Genomic DNA, 8,558 nt, shown 5'->3' with positions numbered 1-8,558 from the left:
TCCGCGAACCAACGCAAACACTAATGCGGCATGCTTCACACTTGACTATCCCCCAATTGCCTTTTCCCTTTTGGCAGCTTTGACTTGGCGTTCGCGATTGGTTTTTGCGCCATTAACTTCAAATGCTTTCTGCTCCGGCGAACGGTGGCTAAGTGATTTCCTGGGGCAAGAGAGTTCACTGCGAATAGGTGTTTCTGAACATTTCTGTTGGGCCACAGGGCTTCGTCTTTTTATTGTCTGCCGTTCTATTGTTTTTTTAATTTCAAGTGTGCAATTCCATTACTATTGTGGTAAACTTGGGTTCGCCTTACTTACTGGTTATTGCTGTTGAAGAAAGGATTAACATGGGAGTTGGTGAAGAAAAATTAAGCCCTGAGTGTCTGTTGAAGTTATAGATCTTCGGAACTACACAGGAACAACTTCAATTACAGGAAACTTGCAAAAAAAGGTTTGGAAGTTAAATAAAAGTATAGTATATTTATTAATCTTTATAAATGCAACTGACTATATTGTTTTTATCGCAAAAACTGTACTTTGAAGTCAAGTAGGTATAAACAGGAAAAAATGATTCTACTTATTTCTATTAATTGCTTTTTAAATAAGTCAAAAGAGCAAATACAATTGAATTGTATTAAGTTTATGAACTAAATGTTGTCCGTTAAAAATACTGTTTAAATATGTATTAAAAATTCTAAGCAACACAATATATTGTTTTTAAAACAATGAAATGGTTTTAGGTATTTTAAATTATTTTTGCATTTTCAAAGTCCTAACAATTAAAATCATTTGAAATGACTCCTTAAATAATTTAAAAGTAAAACTGTTATGCAGAACATTTTATCGAAAAGGTGTTTATAAAAAAAAGAAAATACTTCTAAAAATATTACTTCCTGAAATGTAATAACCATTGAACTTATAATAGTTTTAAATGATTGGATATGAAAAGTAGTACATACAAATTGCACCACTCGTGGTCTGAGATTTCAACTTTTGAAATAAAGCAGAAATGGGCTACCCAATTGCTTCTTAATTTGGGGGACATCTTGGAGGCGAAGCTTTTTGTGAACCATAAATTAGACAATTTTGACAGGCATCTAATTCTTTAAAACTCATGCATTTAATTGCGACATTAAAAGCACAACTTCAAAAACAAATACCCAGTGATAGTGAGACATCTTTAAATGCCCTCAAAATAAGAATCGTCTGGTTGTTCAGTGGAGCGCACATGTCGTTGAATGCCCCTCGAAATTATGACAAATATTTACAAAACACAAAGAGCTAATGTTCCCATTTCATCGGCGCCATAAATAAGTGTTATGAGCTCCCGTTTTTCCCGCCAGTCCCCGTCACAGATTTGAATATTTCTGGGCGCCCCAGATCCCAGCTTCGGATATATATTTGTGTCACTTGGATTTGGCATCGTTCTCCAACACATGGCAACGATTTAAAGAATTACACACTAAATTTAGTGCATGGGGATGGAGTGTGAACAAGTGGAGTTTTCTTCGCTCCGATTCCCATCGAACTGGCACCGATCCCACTCCTTTTCTGCTCCAGATCCAATTAGAGAGCCATGCACAAATCTGACTGAGATGCGGAAAAAACTGACGCGCGTCCATTAAAAACCGACGGAATGCGCTAGTAGGAGAAAATTGAGATCTCAAAGGGGTGCCTACTTATAAAAAATATATGCGCCTATTTAAATTGTTTTTATCTCGAATACTAAGAATAAACCTAAACGAGTACACTTTCAAGGTTTGAAAATGCCTCTTTCAGCGGAAGCTTTCCATAGAAATTTTAAAATTGTTAGATTGATACTGTTTAATCCTTAGCTTAATACATTTTGACACCATTCTAAAAGCTTATGAACAAATATTTAAACATAAAAGAAAGCTAGCTTCGCAAAGAGGAAGATCAAATCTCGTTGCAGTCTTTAGAATCTTTAGGACGACATACATTCTTACATTCTTGTCAGCAATTAGAAATATTGTATCTTTCTACTTAATAAGCTAAAATCAAAAGTTGATAAATAAGATGAATGCAACGAAATTACATTTCTTTATTGTTTGAAATTTTCAGGGTACAAGTGATATCTCTGGTTAAAGTTTATTCCGCAAATCCTTAGATATAACCATACGATGAACAGACATGCAAGTTAAATTACCCTGAGCGATGGAGTCGTAAGTGAAAGAGCCGTAACCCGTAGAAAGCATACACAGAGAGTTTATTTCCATCAGACATCATATATAGTAGTCTGATAAGTCTACCGGCTTTTATTTGAAAACGCTATCTATGCACCGACACTGCCATATCACCATAGAAGTGTAAGCAATCGTTTCTGAACAATTCGAATCGTTACGATTCGATTGGATTCCATATTGCCCGGTTGTAATCAAGAACCGAAATGAAATGAAGTTTTACAATGGATAATAAAATATATTTTTGACATGAATTTTCAATCAGAATTTTAATAGCCCTTAATAATAACATGGCTATCAGTTATCAACGCACACAATCGGTTATCAAACCGTAATTTTCGTGTGTTCGCTCTGTTCTCGTACACAGACAAAAAATTTCTGATCCAGATTAACAGATTTAACAGATTATTCAATGCAACTTTATGCTTACAATACCATATATTTTTTAGCATATACTTAATATAACATCTGAGGTTAAGATACATAAAGAGTGTATATATAACTATAAATTTAGTTTATGTTCTCAGAAAGGATTTATATTTTTATAATTCTGGTAATGTATATCGTAATTTAAATTTGATAGAAAAAAGCCAGTATGTAGGTATATTCAAATGCAATAATGTTTATATGAATTCAAAAGCTTAAATTATGTAAAAAATTCCCAGTGTTGTATCGAGAGAGAATCCAAGAGCGGTGCAATTCGGTGTAGCCCCACCATCTCCGCCTCCGTCCGCCTTGTGCAGCCGTATAGCAATCGTGGTCCGTGGAACACCGGACCCAAGCCGATACCGCCGACCGATCCGTCTACTACCTCTGTGTGGTGGCAATATTCCACCACCGAAGCTATAAATAATTTATTTATAGCTCTTACTCCACTCAGTGCTGTGCGGCGGTGCCATTGTTGATTTAGTGCCTCTTTATAGATCGATAGTTGTTGGCTGCTCGTGTGGGCTCCACCCGGCTGAGGCAGGGTTCCGTTTCTCCCTTGCCTCCGGATTGGGGATGCAACCCAGGACGCGCTCGGCCGAGTGACTCGTGGTTACCGGACTGGAATCCACTGCCCCCGGGATCTACCGGCTTTCACTTTGAACCGTAGAAGGTGGGCGGTGGGTTCCCTGGCCCTTCGAGGGGGCTTATCTAATCGGGGGAGCCGAGTGCGATGGTGGGTCACAGATCGATTGCGCTTTTCCGTTGATAGGCCCATATATTCAACCTGGAGGCGGCAGATTGAAATAAAACTCCGCTTTTATAGCACCCCCATCCTTTTTGAGCTATTGCAGCATATCGGTTAAGTAGTGCTGCCACGCACAGATCGCCGAACGAGGATGGAGTTGTTTACAAATATTTATGGCATGGATTTACCCAAACAGCAATTTTTATTGTAATTATTGACAGCTTATGGGTGCTTTCTTATATCGCTGTGAGCTGGTAATTAGCTGAAGTCCTTGCACTTTAAGTGAAATGTTGAAGTTATGTATAAATAAGCCAAAGGATTCTGATTTATTTACAATAATTTAAATCATTCAAAAATTGGCTCTTTATCTTAGATGTGAAAGTATATTTAAAATGCAATAGTTAAAAAAGGATTTCGAAAATAATAGCCTGAGTCTAAACAAAATGATACCTATATATATATGTGTATATGTACTCATATATGATCACGCAGATCATTTCAACTTCCCACTTTTCTGTACTTTCTGTTTGCACCTTTGTTGATCGGTATTTGTATAATTTACAACTTGTAAACGCGGCTCATTCGACGAAGAACCCAGCAACCACAAAGCAAATAGGTTGGATCCGATAAAGGGAACGGTAGAGTGAGTTTTGTGGCGACACGGAGTCTACCGGGTTAGTGCTCGCTTTTATTGATAAGTTGTAATTATGTTTATGACACACGTCTGTTTGTTGGGACTACCTTTGGCTATGGTTGCAGATAAACTTTTAGATATACTCGAAAGGTTTTACAGTTGCAACAGTCACCGTTCTGTGAAGAAAAGTCATACTGGCACAGATCATTTGGGATTGCGCTACTGATACCCTTAAAATATAGAAAATCGGAACAAAAACACAGACAACATTTTCAAACTATTAAAGTAAAAAGCACTATTAATAATGTCTAAAATTTGGATCAAGTAAAACAGGTAATTCAAATAAAGGGCTAGTGAATTAGTTTAAACAAAGTACTATTTAATATCTAATAACAGATCAGTCTTAGACAATTTTTGAAATTTTTATTTTATTAGAATAATTTGCTGAGATACTACAATTTCCTACTTTTCGGCCAGTCGCTGATTCAAGTTCTATGATCCAACCTGTATTATATTAATATATATTAATTCCGCATAAATTGGTGCCATAAATTTTTCATAAATAACATTTATACTTGAACAAACTATATAAATGTTATGATCAGTGAAAGCCTTTCATTAAAATTATTAAGAAGAAATGATTTGATCAAATAAGTAGGCTACGATATTTAGATTTCGTTTTTAATTTCCGTCACATTTTTGCTATGATTTTAACATTTAAGTTTAAATATTTTTTATAGATTACAGTTTTAATATTAAATGACTCAACTATATAAGCTTAAGTAGTTCCCTTGCAGTTCACTTTCCGCTTGGTCATTTAAATTCCACCATTGTATTTTTGTAGTAAAAACTGCTGCCCTAGTTTCGATGTGTTATTTTAAAAGCGTGTGTTTTTTCTAACCACAGCAGAGCAACAAAGGCAGAGATATTTAATGCAAATACACAGAACGGGGGAAGCAACAACATTGTCCAAAAGCTAATTACCAAACAAACGAAACTCGATTGAATCGATTGATTTTCCATTCGTGTCCAGATAAGCAACCATTGCCTCGATAAAGATTTGTTATCACTGAAAACAGAGGCGCAATCGCAATCGCAGTCGGCCAACCGCCCATCCGCCCCTCCCCTTTTCCACCATGCGCAGTGGCGAGTCGACGGTGATTGGATTGCCCCGTTCTCGAGTGGGAGGAGCCGCCCCCGGGTGAACCCCCAATTGGTGGCCCCGACCAGGGCCCCTCCACGCGGGGAGGGGAGTCCAACCCACGGTGATTCGTGTGTGCTGAAGGAGCGCAGCCATATGCCAAAAAACAAAAAAAAAAACAGAGGAAACTCCGGCCCGATAACACACATTCCAGAGCCATGTTCTGGGCGGAGCCAACGGCCTGGGACCCCGTCGTGCAAATCAAGGTAAAACAAATACAAATCGAACAAAAATATTTGCTCTCATACGGCTTTGTTTGTTTAAGCGAACCAAAAAACACATGGCATTATATGTACAATCTGCACGCTATTCTTTTCACTCCTTTTCTCGCTCTCTGTCTATCCGCCGAGCTTTTAAATAATTAAATAGTGATTTTAATGTAAACATTTTAGGTGCTTTTGTATGAGATCTGTGCTCCCAAAAGTAATCAATGGCTGGTTTCATTTTTATTATGTTCTTCTTTAAACAAGTTGATAGTTATTATAGGTGCACCTTTTGTACTGTTTATTACTGTTTACCACATTCTCTTATTTTGCTTGCTTATATAATAAAATATTTTAGTTGTTTGTGGAACATTGTGATTTTAAAACTAACCAGTTCGGGTACATAGAAGAAATCTTTAAACATGTATATAACATCTTTAAACCATATAATAAACCAATACATTTAATATAGGTCTTCTTTATTTACCAAAAAAAAAACATTATTAAATTGCAGGTGAAGTTTTTAATTACCAATATAAGAGGCCATGGACGAATGTATCCTTTTGATAATTTAACTTTAAACACTTTAATAACTTTTTAGAAATATATTATTTAAATTGTGTGTATTTATGTTACAATTTGTATTTCTTGACCATAACTTGATTACCTGCTTTTGCATCCTTTTTGTAAAACCATACGTTTTCTTAAAATGCCTTTAGTTTTTATTTATAAAATCATACATTTTGTTTTTCGGAAAAAATAAAAAATAATTAAAAACATGGGATTCAAAGTCGACTTTCTTTTTTTTTGTTTGGGGGCTTGATTGAATAACTCCTGATTTGCCAGTTTGAAGGTTAAGGTATTATTTTGGTGTAATAAGATATATATTTACAGGCCGATCAATTTTCTTCTTGCTTTTTAGAAGATAAATTTATTGTTTTGAGGACTTCAACGGAACACCCTAACCATTTAAAACTGTAACAAACTCCCATGAGATTATTAGGATCTATATTTAGAAAAGAGAATGTATTAATTGGCCCAAGCAGCACCACAATCTAGATAATTAACAAGTCCCATTGTCAAAAGTATCAACGCGGTTACTTGAAAAGCCAACCAGCTCCAATTCCAATTCCAATTCGGACTCCATCTCCGGCTCCATTTGCTCCATTCGGATTTCACGCCTCCGCAGGGAGCTCTGCGAGTATCTGGCGTGGAGTAAAGTATCTGAACCTCAAACTGTGAGCTCGTTGTGTAATTAAGCCAGCCACAACAACAAAAACACACACGAAAACAGACGGAGGCACCCGCACAAAAGCCAAGCTGGCGATGATGTCATATGTGCATAGGCCACATCTCAGTGTGTGCGTACTATTTGCAACCACTGTTAGATGATCAACTGCTGATGTTGCTGTTGTTGTAGCGCCCAAAGTGGGAATCCAAATTCATGTGCTCATTAATTTATCCAGCCAACCAACACAGAGATGCCAGCCAAAGCCGATGTCTCCTTCGCTCCGGGTGTAATGCGTATATATACACGAGTATGTTGCGAAGTATTCGTATCTCATGGATAATTGTCTGGGCCGAGTATCTGTTGCGGTGCTGCCCCCGGAATCTAGACAGTGTGGCCAATTTAGTCTGCTTTGGCAAATCAATTAAATTCAATTAATCCCCCAACACTCTTAATGGAACGTAATGAAAAGGGTGACATGACTGCGATGCGACTACAGATCCAGATAGAGATACAGATACAACAGCAGATACAGATACAGCTACTGCCATGGGCAACGGATACATGACGTTCCGGACACCAATGAGCAGCCGGACCGGATCGGACTGGAGATGGAGCCAACTTGGGATTGATTGAGGCAAAAAATCGCATGACTGAAACGATTTGAGCTTGACACTTATCACTACAAGAAATGTTCTTAAAAAGGTTGTAATAAATTAAGAATTCCCCGCTTACTTCTAAAAGTTCTCAAGGCTTATATTAACTTACTAAAATAGGTATATTTATCTTTCCTTATATTTATTGCGAAATTAAATTGAATTAGTTTTCCACAGTGCACTGCACTTTTTTATCTCCCACAATTCCCCAAGCTGGGTCGCATTCGTTAATTGTAAAAAATATCGCTATCCTTCTCGGAGGTTTTGATTCACATCACTGCAAAAATGTTTCTCACGCTTCGGAGTTTGACATTTTCGAACTTTTGCATGATTTCAAAAACTTAATTGTTCTTAACTGTTTTATTTGCTTTTTTATGGAACTAAAAGGGAGACAGACGAACAATTGGGAGCAGAAGTCGTAAGAGTAATTGCGATTGCAGTTCTTGGAAATAGATTCAGACAGGAAGATAATAAAAATGCATTAGATGTGGAAGCTTGTATTTTTATGAAGACTTTTTTAATAAGTTGTAACGTTTGTAAATAAATGAAGCGAACACTTAATATAAGTTAGTTGACGGAAATAATTTAAAGACAATGGATTTCTTCTTTTCAACTGTATTATTATTTAATGTTTTCTTAAAATATTTGAATGTCCTTCAAAAATTGTCATCAGAAGTAGTACATTTTTCGTCCTCGTTGCAACATAAGTTTAACTAAAAGACAACACTTATTTGGTGTTAGCTAACATCTAAACATCCAATATTCAATTCAATTGCCAACTATTCAGGTCAAATGCTTGAAACTGTATCAGCTTTCGATTTCAATCCTCGAATTACTTTTCAATTGTCCCCAAACAATCTTTGAAACCGTTTAAGGCAAAACAAAAAATCCGATAATCTGAAAATTACCCACAACATGGAAGCAGCTCACTATGGAGCGGAAAAAGGGTTCGGGGCGAACAAAGCTCTGAAACAATTTGGCAAGGGCATTAATAAATTTTGCGGTTAAATTGTTGCATAAATATTGGCTCAAGTGAACAGAACGGAACAGAAGGCGCACGTGTCCCATGCCGAGCATACGGTGGCCCTGTAATTATGGGATAATGTCGCCCAGTCGGTGGGGGGTTGACTCTCCGGGGCGGTGTTTTTCCTATCAAAGGATCAAAGGGTAAGTCTCGATTGCAGGGGGCAAGCTACTGCAAGGCAACAAGGCAACAAAAGGAACAATCAGCGCCGCAAGGCGTTATGTCCTTTTCCGACTGCCA

This window comes from Drosophila ficusphila, unplaced genomic scaffold, assembly GCF_018152265.1.
Source record: "Drosophila ficusphila isolate 14025-0441.05 unplaced genomic scaffold, ASM1815226v1 contig_607, whole genome shotgun sequence".
In the NCBI taxonomy this organism is placed as follows: Eukaryota; Metazoa; Arthropoda; class Insecta; order Diptera; family Drosophilidae; genus Drosophila; species Drosophila ficusphila.
The sequence above is the reverse complement of the archived record's forward strand: the minus strand, read 5'-3'. Positions refer to the sequence as shown.